Source organism: Stomoxys calcitrans, chromosome 1 (genome assembly GCF_963082655.1).
Source record: "Stomoxys calcitrans chromosome 1, idStoCalc2.1, whole genome shotgun sequence".
NCBI lineage: Eukaryota > Metazoa > Arthropoda > Insecta > Diptera > Muscidae > Stomoxys > Stomoxys calcitrans.
Genome location: NC_081552.1, coordinates 214,086,272 through 214,110,528, shown reverse-complemented (window position 1 = coordinate 214,110,528; position 24,257 = coordinate 214,086,272). Strand labels below are relative to the sequence as shown.

The 24,257-nt window shown below is 39.5% G+C and overlaps 1 protein-coding gene across 4 annotated transcripts in view; it reads left to right on the top strand.

Annotated features, from left to right (window-relative positions):
- Positions 1–24,257, top strand: part of LOC106084815 (uncharacterized) — a 169,549-nt gene that overhangs the window by 98,752 nt on the left and 46,540 nt on the right. The gene's annotated exons all lie outside the window — the stretch shown is intronic.

Below are 24,257 nucleotides of genomic sequence, written 5' to 3'. Positions count from 1 at the left end.
GACCAATCTCGTATCACGTATGTGGTCACCCAACATTTCCATTCACAGATAGGCCTTCAATCACTATTTCAATGTCTCCCCACGGCAATGTCATAATTAATTCAACTTCTAAAACTGATTTGTCCCACATTTCATCATCCCTGCATTAATAATTCATTGCGATTCAGTTATAATTGACTTTGTACGCTGCAGTTTACAGGAAGAATATTAATGTCCTTGCCCATAGTTTTTACTTTGTTCCCCCACATCCACAGCCACATACTCCCACTGCTGCGCTCATAAGTATTTCATGAGAATCTAAGAATCGATGAGCCAGCCTTACCTCATCTCAAAAGACAAAAACAATTTGTTCATATAATGAAGAAGGATGCACACACACGCATACTCACACACACACGAGGACTAGGTCGGCAGGCTCTCTAGCTGACAGGAAGGACTACATATTCAATTAAATACATTCCAAATGATACAAACGTGACCATACACCATATATTATTATTCATTGTAAAAGGGCTACGGCCTGCCACGTACATACCGTAGCACACACACACACACCGCCACAGGGACCAAGGGGTCATTCCAAGTACCCTAGAAGATGTATGGCCTTGTCCCAGTGTATACTTTTGGGTGGCTAAAAGTGTATGGAGGTTTATTTTTGTATGTTTGTAAGTTGGACTCAGTTACACTTTTAAACGAACTTTGCAGACAAAGTGTAATTCTCAATTCAATTTAATTGCATCTTAAGTACTGTTTCGAAATATTTCTTACGAAATTTACTAATTCTTATGCTACTCACATATGGTGGCTTACACTAGACAACCCTAAAATGAAATAAATAGAAGCGTGCTAAGTTCGGCCGGACTGAATCTTATATACCCTCCACCATGGATAGCAATTGTCAAGTTCTTTGTTCGGTATCTCATTATAAGCGAAACAAGTAAAAAGCAGTTAAGTTCGGCCGGGCCTCCAAACATGGGTCCTATGTTTGGAGGCGAAAAATTACTCACTGTTTAAAATTTCAGCGAAATTGATTAAAAATAAAGCTTTTATTGGCTTCAGACCATTTATCGGGAGATCGGTCTGTATGGCAGCTATATCTAAATATAGTCCGATCTGAACTATATTTGGGTCCTATGTTGGGAGGTGTAAAACTACTCACTGTTTCAAATTTCAGCGAAATTGGTAAAAAAAATACAGCTTTTTTGGGTTTCAGATCTCTTATCGGCAGATCGGTCGGTCTTTGGGCTATATCTAAATATAGTCCGATCCGAACCATATTTTTAAGTTCGATATCGGGAGACCTAAAACTACCCACTGTTTCCAATTTCAACGAAATGGGGTAGTAAATAGTTTTATAGGCTTCAGACTCTATATCATGAGATCGGTATATATGGCAGCTACACTAAATATAGTCCGATCTGAACTATATTCGTGTCCTATGTTGGGAGGTGTAAAACTACTCACTGTTTCAAATTTCAGCGAAATCGGTTAAAAAATACAGCTTTTTGGGTTTCAGATCTCTTATCGGCAGATCGGTCGGTCTTTGGGCTACATCTAAATATGGTCCGATCCAAACCATATTTAAGACGGATATTGGGAGACCTAAAACTACCCACTGTTTCAATCGGGTAATAAATAAAGCTTTTAAGGGCTTCAGACCCTTTATTGGCAGATCGGTATGTATGGCAGTTATATATTAATATTGTCCGATCTGAACCATATTTGGGTCAGATGTCGGGAGGCCCAAAACTACCCACTGTTTCAAATTTCAGCGAAATCGGATAAAAAATTAAGCATTTATGGGCATTAGACCCGTTATCGGCAGATCGGTCGATATAGCAGCTATATCCAAATATGGTCCGATTTGGCCCGTTCAAGAACTTAACCAGCGTGCATCAAAAAGAGGTATCTGTGCCAAATTTCAGCTCAATATCTCAATTTTTGAAGTCTGTAGAGTGATTACAACAGATGGACGGACAGACACACTGACATCGCTCAATCGTCTAAATCTCTTTTACGACGATCCGAAATATATATACTTTGTAGGGTCGGAAATTGATATTTCAATTTGTTGCACACGGAATGACTAATTCCGTAATATCCTACGGTGGTGGGTATAAAAAGGACAATAGATAATAATGGGAGCCGTATCAGGTTATAGTTCATACTTGGTTTGAATGTTGGATACCATAGTAGAAGTCAAAATGTAAAATTTCAGGGGCTTAATAAACAAAATCGGGAGATCGGTTTATATGGAAGCTTTATCTGATTATGGACCGATTGAGACCATATTTGGCTTAAAACATGAGGGTCGCAGAAGAAGTCGTTGTATACTTTCAGCCAAATCGGATAAGAATTGCGCTCTCTACAAGCTGAAGAATTATAATCGAGAGATCGGTTTAAATGGGAGCTATATCAAAATATGAACCTATTTGGCACATCCCAACAGAACTAGACTTATAAGAAGTATTTGAGCGAAATTTCAAGTTCCAAGACCCAAAGAAATTAGTCTGCTTATATTAAATTAAAAATTTTTAACTTTTGAATGAATCCATGCAAAATTTTTGAATTGCTAAACAACAATTGGAGCTAAGGTCGGCCGGACCGAATCTTATATACCCTCCACCATGGATCATATTTTTCGAGTTCTTTGTGCGGTATCTCTTTTTCGGCAAACAAAGAATAATGGATAAGAATTGTTATGCTATTGGAGATATATCATGATGTAGTCCGATTCGGACCATAAGTGAATTTAATGTTGAAGACCATAGTAGCAGTCATTGTGTAATATATCTGTCCATTTGGATAAGAATTGCGCCTTGTAGGTGCACAAGAAGCATTATCGGGAGATCGGTTTATATGGGAACTATATCAGGATCTAGATCGATTCAGACCATAATAAACACGTATGTTGAAGGTCATGGGAGAAACCGTTGTACAAAATTTCAGCAAAATCGGATAAGAATTGCGCCCTCTAGTGGCTCAAGAAGTCGAGATCCAAGATCGGTTTATATGACAGCTATATCAGGTTATGGACCCATTTAAACCATAATTAGCACAGTTATTGTAAGTCATAACAAACAACTTTATGCAATATTTCAGCGTAATCGAATGAGAATTGCGTCCTTTATTGGCTCAAGAACTCAAGATCCAAGATCGGTATATATGGCAGCTATATCAGGTTATGAACCGATTTGGCAGCTGTATCGAAACATGGACCGATTTGGCCTATTTACAATCCTAACCGACTTACACCAATATCAAGTTTTTGTGCATAGATAAGAATTGCGCCCTCCAGTTGGTCAAGAAGTCAAGACACAAGATCGGTTTGTATGGCAGCTGTATCGAAACATGGACCGATTTGGCCTATTTACAATCCTAACCGACCTACACCAATATGAAGTTTTTGTGCAAAATTTCAAGCGTCTATCTGTACTCCTTTGAAAGTAAGCTTGCTTTCGACAGACGGACGGATATGGCTAGATCGACTTAAAATGTTATGACGATCAAGAATATATATACTTTATGGGGTCTTAGACACATATTTCGAGGTGTTACAAATGGAATGATGAAATTAGTATACCCCCATCCGATGGTGGAGGGTATAAAAATTACCAATATTGGCGGTTTAAATGCATACATATAATTGCATTAGTGATTTTGTCTGCTGTTATTTAAATTCATTTAAAAATTAGCAATTCGTAGAAAATTGGACAAAATTGTACGTTATATGCATGTAACATTGAAAGATAAGATGAAAAATATTTTTTTTTTAATAATTATTATATTATGGACCGAATTGGACCGTACTTAACACAGTTGCTAGAAGCTACAACAGAACACTATATGGAAAATTTGAGCCAAATCGGCCAAAAATTGCGGCTTGTAAGCGCTCAAGAAGTCAAATCGCGCGATTGGCTTGTATGGGAGGTTATAGACCGATTTTGACCATTCTTGGCACAGTTGTTGGAAGTCAGAACATAACACTATGTTTCAGAAATAGGCTCGTCTTCTCACAAGCCGGATCTCCCCATAGGATTTTCATCGTCCTACAGACCGCTTCGCTTCCACAGCATTCGTAGCCCACGCTCTTGTCTCGGACTGCGTCGACAGTGATCCGGAAAGTGGACCCTCTCGATATGATCAGTTCTATTTCTTCAGTATACAACCCAAAGCCCAGCTGGTCGTCTAGTTTGGAACCATTCTTATATAAGTCTATGTGACTTCTATTACAAGGGATAATGTTGTTTCAATGGGTTCTATAAAGAAAAGTGGAACAGTATCTCCTGCCAGTATCAAGGAAAACACAGTGTCCGTATGCTGCGCATAACCAAAGGGAAAGCTCCCTTAGCCTCACATCAGTGGTTGCTGCAATTTGTCTAGCCACAATGTTCAGAGACATAAGGTGTAGCATTAAATTCAGTACATCAGATGGCGTAGTCCTCAGTTCGGCTGTGATGCACAAAAAAGCCATGCTTTGGATCCGGTTGAGTATTGAACAGTAGGTGGGCTTTTGAAGCGCCGTCCACCAGACTAAAACACCATATAGCATATACCACAGCACCATACAGCATTTTAAACCGTTTTAAACCCCCCCAATGTTTGCCAATAGCTCTCTTGCAGGTGTATAGGGCAAGAGTTGCCTTTCTTGCCCTTACCAAAATGTTTGATTAGAAGTTAAATTTCCTGTCCAGTAAAACACCCAGATATTTTGCGCTTTCAGCAAATGGAACTTTCTCCCCTCCCAAGGAGACAGGTGCCACTGTAGGTAACTTGTGTCTCCTGCTATTTCCGTCTTGCATGGATTTACGCCCACACGACTTTCAATAGTCCACTTCGCTGTTGCTCGTAGAGCTTCCTGAAGTATACCTTTTGGAGTGCTGGAAATCTTTCCCCTAACCGAAATTGCCACGTCATCAGCATAGAATAATATATTGTTAATGGCTATATTCCAAAGTAGAGGAGACAGTACACCTCCTGGAGGTGTTCCTCTGCTGACCCATCTGTTCAGATTTACAGATCCCAAGACTGATGTAATGCATCTTTTAGTAAGTAAGCTTTTAATAATTTTTCTTACGATAGTGTTGATGCCTATAAACTCCAGCTGCTTCATGATTGACGTCGGCTTGACATTATTGAAAGCTCCTTCAATGTAAAAAAATGCTACCATTGTATATTCCTTGACAGCGAGATAACCCTCTATGAAGGCGAATTAAATGCATAGTCCGGTTTCATTGGACAGACAGGCGATTTCCAGTGATCTTTGCCCCTAGGATATGTTTTTGTCAATCTTTCGACAGTCTTCAGCATTAAGGATGGCAAACTAATTGGGAAAAAAAATTTTCACCTTCGTGTAGCAAGGTTTTCCTGCTTTTGGAATGAAAATGGCCTTTGTGTCCCTCCATCCCACAGGTATATGCGAAATGCTGATACAAGCAGAGTATATCTCCCTAAGCCAAGGAGTCAATCTATCAGACACACTTGTGTCCGATACAACCGGTGATACATCATCAGCATCTGGCGACTTAAAAGAGTTGAAACTTTTTATCGCCCAAAAGATTTTTGACTCAGACATAATTTCCCCTATAACGAATTTCGACAAATTCCCCTACGACAAATGCACATCAGTGACAATCTCTTCTGGCGCCATGCTGTCCGTACAAGAGTTTACCGGGAAATATGTATCAACTAGTAGTAGATCTAGTCTTTCCTCACTAGACAATGTCCTTACATTCTCTGACTTCTAGATATATCCCACCGTAATAGGTGTCGAGGATAGGATCTTCCTTAGGCTAGAGGCTTCAGATGTATGCTCCAAAGGGCTGCAGAACTCCATCAAGGATTTGTTCTGAGCCTTTTTTAGCTCGCCCTAGCATTTTCATAGTTCAACCTCAAAGGCGTCCCAATCGTATGGTTCCCTTGTAGTTTTCGCCCTGTTGAATAGTTTTTTGCAACCCTTCCTTAGACCAACCAGTCCTGGGGTCCAACATGGTGGTCGCTGTTTGCCTCTTGTTTTGGCTCTAGGACGTGCTGACACAAACGAGTCATTCAGGGCCTTCGTGATCCGATTGACCATTTTGTCAATGTCCTCCGCAGTTTCCAACTCCTTTTCTGGTCTAGAAGTGATAGTTGTCCAGAATGTGTGCCGAAAATTTTCCCAATCCACCTTTCTTTTGCTTAGGCGAGGTGCCACTTCTGCAGGCTGAAACTGATGAAAGGATGATCAGAGAAGCTGTGGTCATGCATAACTTCCCAGTCGCATATCCTTCTGTTTATTTCCTATGATACAAAGGTAACATCTAGTACCTCCTGCCTGTTCCTGGTAATAAAGGTCGGTTTATTCCCTTTATTACAAATCGCCAGTTTGCAACTTTCAAAAACAAAATTGTGTAAGAAATCAAATTCAAAAATTTTTTTCACCAAAAAAAAATCACAAATTTGCATAAAAAGTAAATTTTGACAAATTTGTTATTCACATAAAGTTAAAAAATAATTTTTAAAAAATAATTTTCTACCCTGTTCAAGAGATTTGTTTTGTGTGCTATTGCTGTAGGCTGGTGTTGCAATCTCTATGTATCTATTTGAGTTCGATTTGGCGTTTATGCTAGCACAAGAAGTAAACGAAAGTTGGGTTGTAATGAGGGGGGTGGCAGAGAGCGTAAGGGAAAATGCAGTATAATTAACCAAAATTGTACAAAGACAGCGAAGAAAACAATTGAAATCAATTGAATGAATTGAGTGAAGAGCTTCCAATAGGAGCCCATAGCCGCAGAACAACAACATCTAAGGTAAAAGCAAACATTGCGGCATACAACCACACACACAGTCGCATTCAACGAATTCCATATCCCAAGGGTGACATAATTTTCAATGAATTTCGTCGAATGAACTACTAAACCAAGGCATGATACAAAGACAAACACCACTGACATACACCGCCATGCTATGATAAGCATTGCATTGCACACAAACATCCAAGGATCACATTAGGATGATGAAGACACTTCCACTGAATACAACATGCATGCAATGCTTACTCGGTTATGGCCACGCTCAGCATCACCATTACCTCGCCGATGACCAGATAACTTGTGAGTCTCAAATTCACAGAATCGGTAACGAATGGCCTTGGGCCAATGGACTGATGCGCCAACCGGTAGGAGACAGTAAAAGCCTCCATACATGCTCTTGATGTTGTGTTGCGGTCATTTGCTATCGGTGCTGCTGATATGCTTGAGGGCTCTTAGCGCTTGGCTCTTAGTCAAGGTAAGTAATTAATTTGTCTTTGACATCGACGATTACTTCGAACATCATTATAAATAGATTTGAACGCCAACCTGGACAAATAGTTTTGGGTTATTTGCTGCGAGCACGGCATTAGTGCGTTTCTCTGTGTGTGTGTGCGTGTCTGGAATAATAGTTTTATACTCTTCACCTTTGTTAAGAATGTGTGGTGGACAAAGATATGAGAAATTGTTGGCGCATTACGAATATGTATGAAATATGTGACTATTGGCAAAGAAAACTCTGTAACAGTTAAAATAATAAGACAAGGGGACGTACATCCTTGTTTTTATGGCAGTTCAGCTATAAAGTTGCAGAGACAATAGTTTTGTAGGAACAATTGGAAGGTTTTTCTGGCATAAGTTACAATTATTTTTCATTTGTCATTGCTGCTGTGAGAAATGAAAAAAAAAAACATCAATTATTTGACGTTTCTAAAAAATGGTCCCCGACTTATTGAGATATTTTTTAAGCGGCATCTGATGGTTTCGGAAGTCATTTAAAAAAGTCAAATTAACAACAATAAGGTTAGGTTAAGTGGGTTGCCCTGTTGTGGCCCATTGTAGTACCCTAAAAAGAAATGGAGGAGAAAGAAAGGGTGAGCCCTCGGACTAGAGATTATACACGAATAAAAGAAAAACAGAGAAAAACCAAGCAAGCACGGATGTACCTACACCGGAGCTTATGGCACTCCCCGTCGGTACCATCCCTCCAAACTTCCGTCAACAAATCTCAGGAAACCTTCAGAGGTACGTTCGCAAGTTCAACCAGATCACAGAAGAAACGATTACCCAGAAAGGAGTGCCTACGTCCCTGCAGACCCGGGCATGAACACAGTAAGTGCTGAATAGTATCCTCTTCATCCTCATCGAGGCAACTTCTACAGAAGTCATTGTGCGGTTTTCCCATGCGCGACGCCATGCGGCCTATGGCACAGTGCCCGATTATGACCCCAGTTAAGGTATCGAACGCCAGCAACTCCCTCGTCGATGACCGGCCAGAACACATTTGCAGTCCGGCAATAATCCACTCGCCACCGACGCCGCCCTGGCCATCCACCCTACTGTGGAAGACCAGTGGTTGGTCCGCCCGACGCAAACGAACCCCTACTGGCGCACTCATCCGCCCTCTCATTTTCTGGAATCCCTTCATGTACAGGAACACATGTCAGCGTCACATCGTGGACCCGGAGCTTATCCAGGGACTCCAAACAATCCGCCACGCATCTCGACCACAAGGCCTTGAGCGCCACCAAACTGTCCACATAAATTCTGAGTTTTGAGGGTAGTACATCCCTTACCAAAATTTCCCTTTCTGCTACTGTAATGGCACAGACCTCTGCCTGAAAGACCGTACACTCGTCCGACAATCTCTGGGACATACCGATATTGAGTGCGTCAGAGTAGACCCCCAATCCAGTCCCTGACTCGAACTTGGAGCTATCGGTGTCGATCGAGGTTTCATCCTCCTCAAGTACAGTATTCGCTCTCCAATCAACCCTCCAAGGAAAACGAATGGCGAATACCCTCACTCCAGTCGCCACGAATCGAGAACTATGCCAAGGTACTTCGCCTCTTTCGACAGCCACAGGGTGAAAGAATGAGCACGTTGAACCCGCTGTGAAGTGATCAACGGCAACAAAGAATACATTAAACATCGGACAAATGCATGGGGCTAGTGATATGCAAGGAGAGAACTAAATGCCTAGTAACAAAATGTGGTGACACACTATACTCCGTCCAAGGACGGGAGTCTGAACTTAGGTATCTTATATTTACGCGTGAAGAGCACCAGCTCCAGATTGCGTGATCTGAGTCCATGAACCTTGTTAACTTGTAACCACAGTTCCTGAACGAGGGCAACATCAGAGCCATCTCTCCCCATAGCTCTCAGCAGCTCATTCGTGTCCGCCTGAGTGGTGCAGATTAATCTGCACTAGCTTCAGGCAGCCCATGTCGCCTGGTTCCATGGGTGGCTTCGTCATCATCGGCGGGCAGGACTATTCTCACCTCTCCCAGCGAGGACTTCAGGAGTGAAAAGGATCCAAAGATGCCTTCTATTACTTTTATCCCTTGCTGGCCCCCTTACAATTGTCCAGTTCTCCGCTAGCAGATGATTTTTCTGCCTTTTAAGCACCCTGAGTATGGCTTTGTCCTCCAAGACTGGAGGGGGAATCCACAATCGCAGCGTCGTCCAGCGGGGGATCTGATCAATTGGAACCAAATCGTATGTTCATGCCAAGTGAAAGAGGGTCAAGGCCACCGATGCAGGTCGAAAGAAAATCCAAAGCTTTCTTATTACCGCATCCAATAACCTTGACGCCCTTCTGCCGTCGAAAGCCGTGAAGGAGTCACCCTCGCCTTTTCAATGGCCTCCGATAGAGCTCGTAAAATCTTCTCTTCGACTAACAACCATCTTTCAGTGGGTAGCCCGCCTATAGGATTGCTCTAGTCTAGGATAGCCACCTGTAGTTCAGAAGCAGAGATGACAAACTGGTCAATTTCTTGGTCCTTTTGCTATCAGGTGCCTGCGCATCTCCAGATCGCTGCCGCTTGTTCCCTGGACTAGGCCAGTTATTTCAGTGGCGTACCCTTGCTGGGAGGACACCCTCCTGACCACCCTTCCTGGCTCTAGCGGCAGGATCAATAAAAGGTCCCAGCTTAACAGTTATGTCATTTTTTGGGCATTTCCAACATGAAACCACATGTCATGCAAGTCAAGATCTTGCATTTTGGACAAAAACAAGTTGAATACCATCTCACGGTAGCGCTCACCATTCACAGTTACATTACGATTCGCATCATCTTTGAAGAAGTACGGTCCAATAATGCCACCAGCCCAAAAACCGCATCAAACTGTGACTGTTTTCTGGATGCATTGGTAGCTCTTGCAATACTTCTGGCTGATCTTCACTCCAAAATCGTCAATTCTGCCTATTAACATACCCATTGAGCCAAAAAATAGCTACGAAATCAAATGAAAAATTAACGCGATGAACTTTCTTAACAAAGCACGCATTTTCATACTAAAATGCAATAATTTTCAGGCGTTGTTCGTTTCTAAGACGATTCATGGTTAAATTGTAGACTAAACTGAAGATGTGCGACAGTGAAATAAAACACAAAACGAGCGTGAGCTGTTTAAACCAGTGTTGACAAAAAGACAAAAGCCAAAAAATCACCCTTCATTAAAATTTAATTTCACGGATATTATATAAACTAGCTGAATCTGGCCCGCTCCTCAGCGCCATGTGCAAAATTTCAAGGCCCTGGGTGGTACACACTACAGTCTTTAAAAATAGAGATTCTTTTCTTGTCCATATGCAGGTTAAGTTCGAAGAGGGGCTATACCGGACTATATCTTGATATAGCCCCCATATAAACCGATCTGCGATTTAAGGACCACATTTATTATCCGATTTTGCTGAAATTTGAGACAGTGAGTTGTGTTAGACCACTCGACATCCATCTTTAGTTTGGCCCAGATCGGTCCAGATTTGGATGTAGCTGTCATATAGACCGATATCTCGATTTAAGGTCTTGGGCCCATAAAAAGCGCATTTAATATCCGATTTCGCCGAAATCACAGTGAATTGTGTCGGCCCCTCGATAGCATTCTTTAAGATGGCCCAGATGACCCAGATTAATCCAGATTTGCATATAGCTGTCATATAGACCGATCTCTTTTTGCTGAAATTTGACACAACGACTTATGTTAGGCTCTTTCACATCCATGTCCTATATGCTTCTGATCGGTCCAATAAGACCAATATTGCATCAAATTGAACAGTGACTTGTATTTATTAGACCACTCAATATTCGTGCCGAATTACGGACCATATTTCGATTTAGCTGCTATTGGTGTATAAATAATGCATTTTTCACCATATTATGACGAAAGGTGGTTTACATAGGTGGTGGGTATCCAAAGTTCGGCCCGACCCACCACCCTAGAATGGGGGTGTACTAATCGCGTCATTTCGTTTGTAACACCTTGAAATATTGATCTAAGACCCCATAAGGTATATATATATATATATCTGATCGTCATGACATTCGGAGTCGATCTAGCCATTTCCATACGTCCGTGCGTCTGTCGAAATCAAGAAAGCGATCGAACGCGTAAAGCTAGGAGCTTGAAATTTTGCACAGATACTTACTATTGATGTAAGTCGTTGGGGATTGCAAATGAGTAAAATCGGTTCAAATTTAGATATAGCTCCCATATAAACCGACTTTCCGATTTGACTGCTGCCGCAATTTTTGTCCGATTTGGTTGAAATTTTGCATGTAGTGTTCTGTTATGACTTCCAATGACTGTGCCGGTCCAAATCGTCAATAACCTGATATAGCCGCCACATAAACCGATATCCCGATATGACTTCTTGAGTACCTGGAAGCGGCTATTTTTTTCGATATCGCTAAAATTTTGCAAATAGTGTTCTGTTATGATTTTCAACAACTGTGCCAAGAACGGCACAAAGCGGTCTAAAACCTGTCATAAAATTCATATCCCGATTTGACTTCTTGAGCCCCTGGGAACCGCAATTTTTGTCCAATTTAGCAAAATTTTTGCGGATGGTATAACTAACTGTATAAAGTAAATTCTAAATCGATCTATAAGCTGGTATAGCTATCATATAAACCGATCAGCTGATTTGACTTCTTGAGTCCTTACATGCCGTAATGTTTGTCCAATATGGCTGAAATTTCGCACATAGTGTTTTGGTATGACTTCCAACAACTGTGCTAGGTATGGTCTAAATCGGTCTATAACCTGATTTAGCTCCCATATAAACCAATCTTCCGATTTGACTTTTGAGCCCCTGGAATCCACAAGTTTTGTCCGATTTAGCTCAAATTTTGCTCATAGCAACCTGTATGACTTACAACAACTTTACTTAGTAAAGTCCAAATCGGTTTATAACTTGGTATGACTTCTTGAATAATTGCAGGCAACAATGTTTGTCCGATTTGGCTAAAATATTGTATGCGGTGTTCTGTTACGACTTCCAACAACTGTGCCAGGTACGGTCCAAATCAATCTATGACCTGATATAGCTCCCATGTAAACCGGTCTCTCGATCATCCTTGTTCGATTGCTAGAAGCTTTAATTTTTGCTGGTTTAACAGAAGTTTGGTATGTAGAATCAAAGTATGCCGTTCAACTAAATTTAGGTTGCATACATTTTTAGCAGATTTCATTAGGGCGAGTTCCCAAGGTTCGACCCGACCGAACTTAGCACGCTTTTACTCGTTATTACTTTGTATATCCATTAAACACATGGAAAAAATTTTAAGTAAATTCCACAGCCAATTTCCCAAAAATGCCAATATGGAAACCATCTTTGCGTAGGATGGGTATTGTCGGGCAGAATTTATCTATATACCCACTACCATAGGATAGGGTGTGAATTCATTGAGTCATTCCGTTTGCAACACATCGAAATATCAATTTCCGACACTACAAAGTATATATATTTCGAATTGCCGTAAAATTCTAAGACGATTTAAATATGTCCGTGTGTCTGTACGTCTATTCGTCAGTCCGTCCGTCTGTTGTGATCACTCTACAGCCTTAAAAAAATGATATATTAAGCTGACATTTGAAACAGATACGACTTTTTGATGCACGCTGGTTAAGTTCTTGAACGGGCCAAATCGGACCATATTTTGGCATAGCTGCCATATATATATAGACCGATCTCCCGATAAAGGGTCTGATACCCATAAAAGCTTTATTTATTAGATGATTTTGCCGAAATTCGAAACAGTGAGTTGTTTAAAGCCTCCCGAAGTCCAACCTTAGTATGGTTCAGATCGGAATATATTTAGATATAGCTTTCATATAGAACAATCTTTTAATTTAGGGTCTTAATCCCATAACAATCGGAATTCTTGCCTGATTTCGCTGAAACTGTTACTTGTATTTGAGTTCTCCTGACCTGAATAAGATATGATCGAGACAAGCCCCTATTTAGATATATCTTTAGATATAGTAGAGGAGTTATAATAAAATAGGATGATTATAACATCCTTCATTTTTACTTGTTTTGTTTCTTAGGGACACATTTATCAGCAAAACGCAAAAAAATCATTAAGATATGTTTTGCCGTCTTAAAAAAAAAAAAAAAAAAAAAAAAAAAAAAAAAAAAAAAAAAAAAAAAAACAGTTAGGAAAGGCAAAAGTCGGGCGGTGCCAACTTTATAATACCCTATACCTAGACTATAGGTACTAAGTGGGAGCTATATCTATATATATAAACAATCAAACTTCGAGCAAATATGTTCAAACTGTAATAAATACGGTGGACAAGTGAAAACAATACTGCAAATTAGCCAAAAATCTGACGAACGTGTATATACCACATACATCTAAATCTGAACCGATTTTGACCGAACTTCTTAGATATTGTGGTCGGCATCGAGGAAGGAGTTGTGAACAATTTTGGCAATATTGGCCAATGATGCGCTTGCAGTGCCCCTAGAAGTGAAAATCGGGCGAAATATATGACAGCTTTATATAAATCTGAACCGATTTCTATGGAATTCACCAGTAGTATTGAAAGACATAAGTAAATCCTTCCTTCCGAATTTTGAGAGAATCGGTTAACAAATGAGCACTTTATTGCTATATTAGTCCAAATGTGATGAGCAACAAAAAGCAAGCTACAGTAAACGAATACTGGCTTGGAAAAAGTAATCCAGCTTCTGAAAATCAATTTGCAATTCTGGATAGCCAGGCAATGAGTTCAAATTTACAAACTGATGCTAATTCAAATTTACTTGAACATTCCAAACCACCACCAATCTTTGTGGATAAGGTTGGAAATATTCAGCCATTGATGTCGCTTCTTTCCCAATGCGTACCAAATCAATACGAAATCAAGTCTCTTCGTAATGATCAGATAAAAATAATGTCAAAGACCCATGAAACATATAAAGTAATTGTTGAAGAACTTCAAAAAAAGGATACAGAATTCCATACCTACAAACCGAAAAATGAAAGAGGGTTCAAAGTGATTCTCAAAAATATTCATCCAACTGTAGATGTGGAAGAACTGAAGGATGAGCTTCTGAAAGAAGGTCACGAAGCCACCAATGTATGGAATATTAAGAATAGATATTCTAAAAAACCACTACCATTATTCGAAATAACGTTATCCACGAAACCAAACAATAAAAATATTTTTTCTGTCACAAGACTTATGAATACTATTGTTAAATTTGAAGCACCTCGTCCAAAGAAAACCATACCACAATGCGCAAACTGTCAACAATATGGCCATACTAAAACTTATTGCAGAAAAAAATCTGTTTGTATCAAATGTGCTGGTAGTCATGACTCAAAGTCTTGTGTACGTAAAAATTGGGCTAGCGAAGTGAAATGTGCCCTATGTGAAGGAAACCACCCAGCAAACTATAAAGGTTGCAACATTTATAAACAACTTTTTCAAAAACACTTTCCAACTCAAAGAACAAATAGAGAAAGACAAGCCATAACTTCCCAAGCAATCACAGAACAATCAAATCTAACAGCTCCAGCTTCATACTCCAATGCTGTCACCAACTCCACAAACGTCCAAAATATTATAAACCAGAACCCTACTCTTCAATCTCACTCCCAACACCCACAAAGCCAGCCAACACTACAACAACAACCTATATGTAACCCTAATGTCTCCAACATTAAGGAAATGCTTACCAGCCTCAATGCTCTAATGCAGCAAATGACCAGCCTTATTTTGAATGTTACTGCTCAACTTTCACAGATTACCATATGAGTCAACTCAACATAGTTTTCTGGAATGCAAATGGCTTGTCAAACCATATATTAGAAGTAAAGGAATTCCTAAGAACAAGACAGATAGATGTAATGCTAATTTGTGAGACACACTTTACACAAAAATCTCATCTTTTAATTCCACAATATGATTTTTATCATGTAAATCACCCTGACAGCAAAGCAAGAGGAGGATCGGGGATCCTAATAAGAAAAACCATAAAACATCACCAAGGAACACATTATTGCGCGCAAGAGATACAAGCAACTAACATTATAGTAGAAGACTGGCTTGGACCATTAACCATCTCCTCAATTTACTGCCCACCGAAACATAACATTAAAAAAGATTTATACATTAGTTTCTTCAGATCACTTGGAAACAAATTCTTAGCTTGTGGTGACTACAATGCTAAACATCCTCTATGGGGCTCCCGACTTACATCTCCAAAGGGAAAACAACTGTTTTACGCCATCAAAGAACTGAACTTGAACGTTAAATCCTCTGGTACCCCAACATATTGGCCCACTGATGTAAATAAAACCCCAGATCTAATTGATTTTTGTGTCTCAAAGGGTATCCCCGAAGGATCACAAAATTGCACATCGATCTGTGAACTCTCTTCCGACCATTCACCGGTTCTCCTTACCGTGCATTGCAAATATATAATACAGGACCAAAAATGTACATTACACAATAAGAAAACCAATTGGCACTATTTTCGGTATCTTTTAAGTACGAATCTAAGTGAGAACATTCCTCTTAAAACAGACGAAGATTTAGTAGATGCAGTGGAACATCTAGTCCGCAATATTCAACTAGCGTCATGGAATGCAACACCTCAGAAAAGTTTCTCCATAAATCACACTACTCCAACAAACGTCTTGAAAAAACTTTTCATTAAACGGAAAGCGAAGAAAACGTGGCAAAGAACGCGATCTCCTGATGATAAGAGGAAACTAAACAAAGCAACAGCCGAACTCAAACTTCTTCTACAGAATATACAAAATGAAAATTTTGAAAAAAATATTCAGGGTCTTGGTCCAAACAAGTCTACAGATTATTCCCTGTGGAAAGTGACCAAATCTATCAAGAGATACCCAAAAATAAATCACCCAATAAGAAAACCCGATAGTTCTTGGACAAAGAGTAACTTAGAAAAAGCAACTACATTTGCAAACCACTTATTTGATGTATTTACCCCAAATACAAATGAAGTTGTACCAGAAAATATTAAAAAAATCCTAGATGAAACCCACCAACTTGATCTGCCCATTAAAAAATTTTCGAAGGCTGAAGTTATTAAAGTTATCAACACCCTTAAAGCAAATAAAGCACCTGGTTATGATTTGATTACACCAACTATCTTAAAAGAACTTCCTGCAAATGCTTTAAATTTATTGACCTACATATACAACGCATGCTTGACTCGATGCTTTGTACCCCCGCAATGGAAGGTTGCGCAAATAACAATGATTCAAAAACCTGGCAAACCCACAGACCAAGTAAAGTCTTATCGTCCAATTAGTCTGCTGTCTGTACTTTCCAAAGTTCTTGAAATTCTATTTTTAAAGCGATTAACGCCAATTGTAAATCAAAAAGAACTTATCCCTGACCATCAATTTGGGTTCAGGAAAAATCACGGCACAATAGAACAAATCCATCGTCTGGTTGAAACAATACACAACGCGTTTGAATCCAAAGAATTTTGTACAGCTGCATTCCTGGATATATCGCAAGCATTTGATAAGGTATGGCACGAGGGCTTACTTTACAAAATAAAAAAGCTGTTACCAATCAATTTTTATCTGTTTATTAAATCGTATATTAACGATCGGCATTTTTATGTTCAAGAAGCCGGTGAAGCAAGTACCATCAAGAATATTCGTGCCGGTGTACCACAAGGTAGTGTACTTGGTCCACTGCTATATCTCTTATTTACAGCTGACCTTCCACGATCACAGAATGCTGTGATCGGGACTTTCGCTGATGATACAGCGGTATTAGCTGTCAGTAAAGATGCACAAAAAGCGAGTAATGCCCTCCAAAAGTACTTAAACACGTTATCGGTATGGCTACGTGAATGGCGTATAAAAGCCAATGAGTCAAAATCTACCCAAGTTACATATACATTGAAACATGCCACATGTCCCCCTGTTCAATTGAACCAAATTGAGATCCCACAGAAAGATGAAGCCCTATATCTTGGAATTTATCTAGATAGAAAACTTAAATGGAAGAAACACATCCAAACTAAAAGAAAGGCTCTCGATATTCAACTGAGAAAAATGAAATACCTAATTGGATACCGCTCGAAACTCTCTTTGGAAAACAAAATCCTCATATACAAATGCATATTAAAACCAATCTGGACATATGGCATCCAATTATGGGGGACCGCCTCAAATACCAATATAAAATTACTGCAACAGTTTCAATCTAAAGTACTAAGAATAATTACAAATGCCACAACATACGTTACCAACGAACGCCTACATAAGGATCTAAACATAAAAACAGTAAAGGAAGAGATTTCATCGCAATTAATGTCATATAAATTAAGAATTGACGACCATCCAAACCCCCTAGCGGCCAACTTAATGTCAAATCGGGAAACTTTTACAAGGCTAAAACGAAAAGCACCACAAGATCTAATCGCATAAATAAAATCTTTGTATAAATATTGTTCCTCAAACTGAAATTTATGTATGTATATGTTAAATGGATTGACCACTGGGTTAATACCATCTAAAAGAAATTTAAAACACCAGAATAATGTTAAATATCAATGTTAGATAGATCGCATTAATAAAAATTACAAAAAAAAAAAAAAAAAAAAAAAAAATATATGGGAGCTATATCTAAATCTGAACCGATTTCTAGCAACATTCATAGCCATTGTGCTAGTCGTCGGGGAAATCGCTCTACAAAATTTTGGCAAGATTGGTCAATAAAGGCACTTGCAGTGACCGTAGAAGTGAAAATCGGACGAACATATATATGGAAGCTATATCTAAATCTGAATCGATTTCGACTAAACTTGATCAGCGTAAAAATCTAAGACTATCTGTCCGTCTGTCTGTTGAAATCACGCTACAGTCTTTAAAAAAAGAGATATTGAGCTGAAATTTTGCACAGATTCTTTTTTGTCCATAAGCAGGTTAAGTTTGAAGATGGTCTATATCGGACTTTATCTTGATATAGCCCCCATATAGACTGATCGTCCGATTTAGGGTCTTAGGCCCATAAAAGCCACGTTTATTATCCGATTAAGCTGAATTTTGGGACAGTGAGTTGCCTTAGGCCCTTTGACAACTTTCTTCAAGCCACATTTATGATCCCATTTTGATGAAATTGGGGACAGTGAGATGCCTTAGGCCCTTGGACATCTTTCTTCAATTTGGCCCTGATCGGTTCAGATGTGGATATAGCTGCCATATAGACCAATTTCTCGATTTAAGGTTTTGGGCCCATAAAAGGCGCATTTATTGTCCGATGTCGCCGAAATTTGGGACAGTCAGTTAAGTTAAGCCGCTTGACATATTTCTGGAATATCGCACAGATCGGTTCAGGTTTGGAAGCTGCCATATAGGCCGGTATCTCAGTTTTAGGTTTTGTGTCCATAAAAGGCGCATTTATTGTCCAATGTCGCTGAAATTTGAGACAGTGAGTTGAGTTAGGCTCTTCGACGTCCTTCTTCAATTTGGTCCAGATCGGTCCAGATTTCAATATAGCTGCCATATAGATTGATCTCTGAATTTAAGGTTTTGGGCCCATAAACGGCGTATTTATTGTCCGATTTCGCCGAAAAAGTGTTGCCCAGCAACACGTCGTTTGGTCTCGTCTATCGGTGAGCTAAAAATGGTTGCAACCTTGTCGTTAAGGTTTGCAACTCCTGCTTTCACGCTGAATGTTATAATTTCGGGGCTATGGCGGCCTACACATTAAATCACACAGTGTCCGTTAGGTCATTATAATTGATCGACTGTTTTGGGGTGAGGTGGTCCGCTAGATATATGAGCAGAATAATGATATCAGATTCGCAGTACAAAACCTTATACCTTTAATTTGACCTCATATTGTCATGATTGGTGTATACAGACTCCAAGGTTCTTGGACACAAAGTTTAATGTCACATTCGTAATCTGCTCTCAAATTTCTTTCATTTGAGTTTCATCTATGATTGAGTAGTATTCCCATTTGGGGAGCTTATCGGGGATAGGGCGACTATCAATTATTTGGACCTCGTTTTTTATGTCATATTCGTAGTCTACTCCTGAATACCTTTAATTTGAGTCCTATATTGATATATACGTCCAATATGTCTATTTGGAGCAGTTTTCGGGCTTGGGCTACCCCTTGGATACTTGAACCCAAGTTTTTAAACCACATTCGCTTTCTACTCTCCAATATCTTTCATTTGATATCCATATTGGCCCTATCGGTAAACTTTTTATTTTGGGTGGCGTTTTTGTTTTAACGGGGGAGGATTTGCCCCCTTCGAACATCAACAAATTACATAGCCTATACCTCCCTCCTGAACATATTCGTAGTCTACACTCGAATACCTTTCATTCGAACCCCATATTGACATTATCGTCCAATAAACCAATTTGGGGGGTTTTGGGGTCGGGGCGGCCCCCATTTACTTGGACTCAATTTTCAATATGGAAATCGTATTCTACTCTTGAATACCCCTAATTTAAGTTCCATATTATCCCAATCGGTCCACTTTTAGTTTTGGGTGGTACTTTTGGGGTAAGTAGAAGGGTCCGCCCCCTTGCGATATCAAAAACGTATATAGCCTATTGCTCCTTCCGGGCCTTATTCGTAACTTACGCCCGAATACCTTTCATTCGATTCCCATTTTGTCGTTATCGTCCAATAAACCTATTTGGGGGGGTTTTTGGGGTCGGGGCACCAATTACTTGGACCCAATTTTTAAAATGGAATTTGTACTCTACTCTCGAATACCTCTCATTTAAGTCCCATATTGTCCCAATCGGTCCACTTTTATTTTTGGCTGGTACTTTTGTGGTAAGGGGGAGGGTCCACCCCCAATGCAATAACAAAAAATTATATAGCCTATTGTTCCTTCCGGACCACTCCCCACAATCTGTGAAGATTTCAAAGAAATCGGTTTAGCCGTTTTTGAGTCTATACGGAACAAACAAATTTACAAACCCACAAACAAACACAAATTCATTTTTATATATTTATATAGATATAGAAGATAGATATATATATATTGGGTTGCCCAAAAAGTAATTGCGGATTTTTCATATAGTCGGCGTTGACAAATTTTTTCACAGCTTGTGACTCTGTAATTGCATTCTTTTTTCTGTCAGTTATCAGCTGTTACTTTTAGCTTGCTTTAGAAAAAAAAGTGTAAGAAAAGTATATTTGATTAAAGTTCATTCTAAGTTTTATTAAAAATTCATTTACTTCCTTTTAAAAAATCCGCAATTACTTTTTGGGCAAGCTTTATCTAAATCTATATCCAATTTCAATACGCTTCGTCTCTAGGCCGAAAAACATGCTTGTACCAAATTTGAAGACGATCGGATGAAAACTGCGACCTGTAGTTTGTACACAAATTAACATGGACAGACAGACAGACGGATATAGCTAAATCGAATCAAAAAGTGATTCTGAATGGATCGGTGTACTTATAAATGGGTCTATTCTGGGTGCACTAAGTTATAATACCCTGTACCACAGTAGTGGTGTAGGGTATAATTAATTAGTACTTCATACGCACGAATTTTTAAAGTGGATTTATTTAAAAATCTCTTCACATATCTTATTTAGTTTTTTTGTTTTTTCTTGTTTATAAACACTAACAATTTAGAATCTCTGATAATTTTCTAGGTGTAAACATTTTTATTGAAAGTTGGTTCAGGCGCACCGACAGACAGATAGACGGATGGACATGGCTAAATCGACGTTGATTGTCAAATAGATGGAGAATATATGCTCTATTGGATCTCAGATCAATATTTTGATATATTACAACCGAAAAGGCGAAATTGGTATACCCACATCTTACAATGACGTGAATGGTTTTGAAATTATGAAATAATAAACTTTTTTAAAAGGAAAACAATTACCATCAAATTGTGCTTATGTAGTGGTAAAACTGACTATTTTGCTTAACATACACAATGGGCCATTGTAACGCAGAAAAGGTTAGCATGTCCTCCTATGACGCTCAACACATGGGTTAAAATCATAGCGAGAACATTAGAAAAAAATTTCAGTGTATCCGCTCCTTATGCTGTCGAAATTTGTGTGGTACTGTGCCATGTAAACACTTCTCCCCAAAGAGGTGTCGCACTGCGGAACGCCGTTCGAACTCGTCTGAAAAAGGAACCCCCTTTTCATTGAGCTTAACTTGAATCGGACAGCACCCATGGATATGTGATAACTTGAATCGGACAGCACCCATGGATATGTGAGAAGTTTGCCCTATGGGCATTTAACTTAACTTAAGAAATGAATAACGAGTATAAACGTTTATGTCATTATGGTTTTTGTCGCAGCTAAATGTAGAGTGTATGTTATTTATGCTAGCTGTATAAAGAGGTCGCACCAGTGCACAAAATTTAACATCCGGCTTTCATTTGTTCTGTTTCTTGCAAATCGTATTCCTTTTACCCATAGCACGGTATATCAAAAAGTCTCCTATCAGTTGGTAGAAATTAAGTAAGTTTCTGTCTGTAGTAACGCTATCAGCATCAATAAATAAAAAGGCAGTTTTTGATTTATGTTATTTAATTTCCCTTTATTTTATAGGTTTTCCTTATAGCTTAGCCTCTATAGCATCTAACATACAAACATATGTAAATCATCACTAGACTTGAAACATGTGTCTAGCAAATAAAATGGCCATCCATCCATCGGAGTTTTGGTCTTCCCCTTTTGCATTATTTTTTATGATCGCCTGACAAAGCAAACGTTATTTTTGACGCCTGTATTCTTCCTTAATACAAACTGGTCCATACATTTTACGAAGAATTTTTCTTTCAAACGCTCCAAGTACTACCTCATCTGCTTTTACAAGTACCAATGCTTCGGAGCCATATAACAGCACGGTAGTATCAGTTTCTTGTATAGTGTAATTTTTTCTGTCGAGGGATGGTTTTGTTCCACATCTGCCTGATCCAAAGCCATCGGTTTGATGTTTAATTCCTCGATAGACTTTCTCAACTTCATTCTGGCCCCTGAACATCTTGATTGGCTCACACTCTCATTTCCCTCTTCTTACTGTGAAAGAGACGTTTTCCCTCTCTGCTTTTCCTCCGATACCTCTCCTTCATCTGGCGCAATGCTACTGACTGTAAGGTTCCCCCTTATGGCGTATTCTCGGCTTGAGTAACTTTTTGGCACCCCTGGTCGTACCATGGGTTCCTTGTGGGTGGCTTTTGGCACCAAAGTACGGATGTTGCGGCTCTTTCTATGGAGTGGGCAATGGTTTGCCATTGCTCTACTAAACTAAAGGGACAGGGAGTGCTTTCTTCAAACAATTGGGTAAGCCGAGGGGAGTATGCCGTTGCCACCTGTTGTGTTTGCAGCTTTCTGATGCCCAGCTTCAGTGCAGTATCAGATAGTACGTTTCTCGCCACACTAAGACGAGTTCAAACCTTTGCTGCAGCAACCTAGTGAACTAAACGTTCAGAATTCGGTCAGAAGTCTATACGAAAGTCGGAAAATTCATCCGAATTCGGATCCGAAGTCTGTTCGAATTGTTAATGAAAAATATATGAAGTGGTTGACACAATTTCGGGATGAAATATCGGAGGGAAATCTAATTTTTCTAACAGAATCCTAAACCAAAATTATGGGAAATTCGTGTTGTCGTTAAGACTTCCGACCGAATTCTGAAGTTGAGTCCTAATGAATACGGATATGTTTTTCAACTTGTATTTCCTGTACTTTCCGATTTGTCTTATCGAATTCTAAACAATTCTGAAAGAATTCTTAAAGTATTCGAATGTGTTTTCCGACGGTTCCAATTTCCTATTTGCTCTTGAACATTCCATTACGAATGTCCTTTTTATAGCCGCCTCCGAATGGGAGTAGTTTTTACATGCCATAGTTCTTCACAAATGTCACCAGAATGGAATAACCACGACTGAAAAATTTTTCTGATGTTCTTGCCAGGATTCGAACCCCAGCACTCAGCGTCATAAGCGAGCATGCTAACCATTCACAGTTACGTTACGATTCGCAGCATCTTTGAGGAAGTACGGTCCAATGACGCCACCAGCTCATAAACCGCATCAAACAGTAACATTTTCTGATTGCATTGGTAGCTCTTGCAATGCTTCTGGCTGATCTTCACTCCAAAATCGACAGTTCTGCTTATTTACGAAACCATTGAGGCAAAACTGAGCCCAGCTTCCGTGCAGTTTTTTTTTTTTGTGCACAAAGTGTTCTGTTATGACTTTCAACAACGTTGCCAACTACGATCCAAATCGGTCTATAACCTGATGTAGCTCCCATACAAATCGATCTCACGATTTGAATTCTTGTGCCCTTGCAAATGCATATTTTGCCCATGAACATTCCACTAAGGAATAGGGGCAAACTTCTCAGATATCAATGAGTGCAGTCCGATTTAAGTTTTTAAGCTCAATGATAAGGGGCCTCCTTTCTATAGCCGAGCCCGAACGGCGTGCCGCAGTGCGACACCTCTTTGGACAAAAGTTTTACATGGCATAGTACCTCACAAATGTTGCCAGCATTAGGAGGGGAATACCACTGTATATATTTTTTCTGATGGTCTTGCCAGGATTCGAACCCAGGCGTTCAGCGTCATAGGCGGACATCCGAACCTCAGCGATAGGGTGGCCTCCTTGAGTCCTTACAAGCCGCAATTTTCTATAACCTGATATAGCTCCCATATAAACAGATCTCCCGATTTGATTTCATAAGCCCCTGGAAGCCACAATTTTGGTCCGATTTTGCTTAAGTTGGATTCAAAGTGTTTTTTATGACTTCCAACCACTGAGCCAAGTTCGGTCCAAATCGGTCTATAAATTGATGTAGGTCGATCTCCCGATTTGACTTCTTGAACCCCTGGCATCCACAATTTATGTCCGATTTTGCTAAAATTTTGCATAAAGTGTTTTGCTATGACTTTCAACAACTGTGTGAAGTACGGTTCAAATCGTTCTCCCGATTTGACT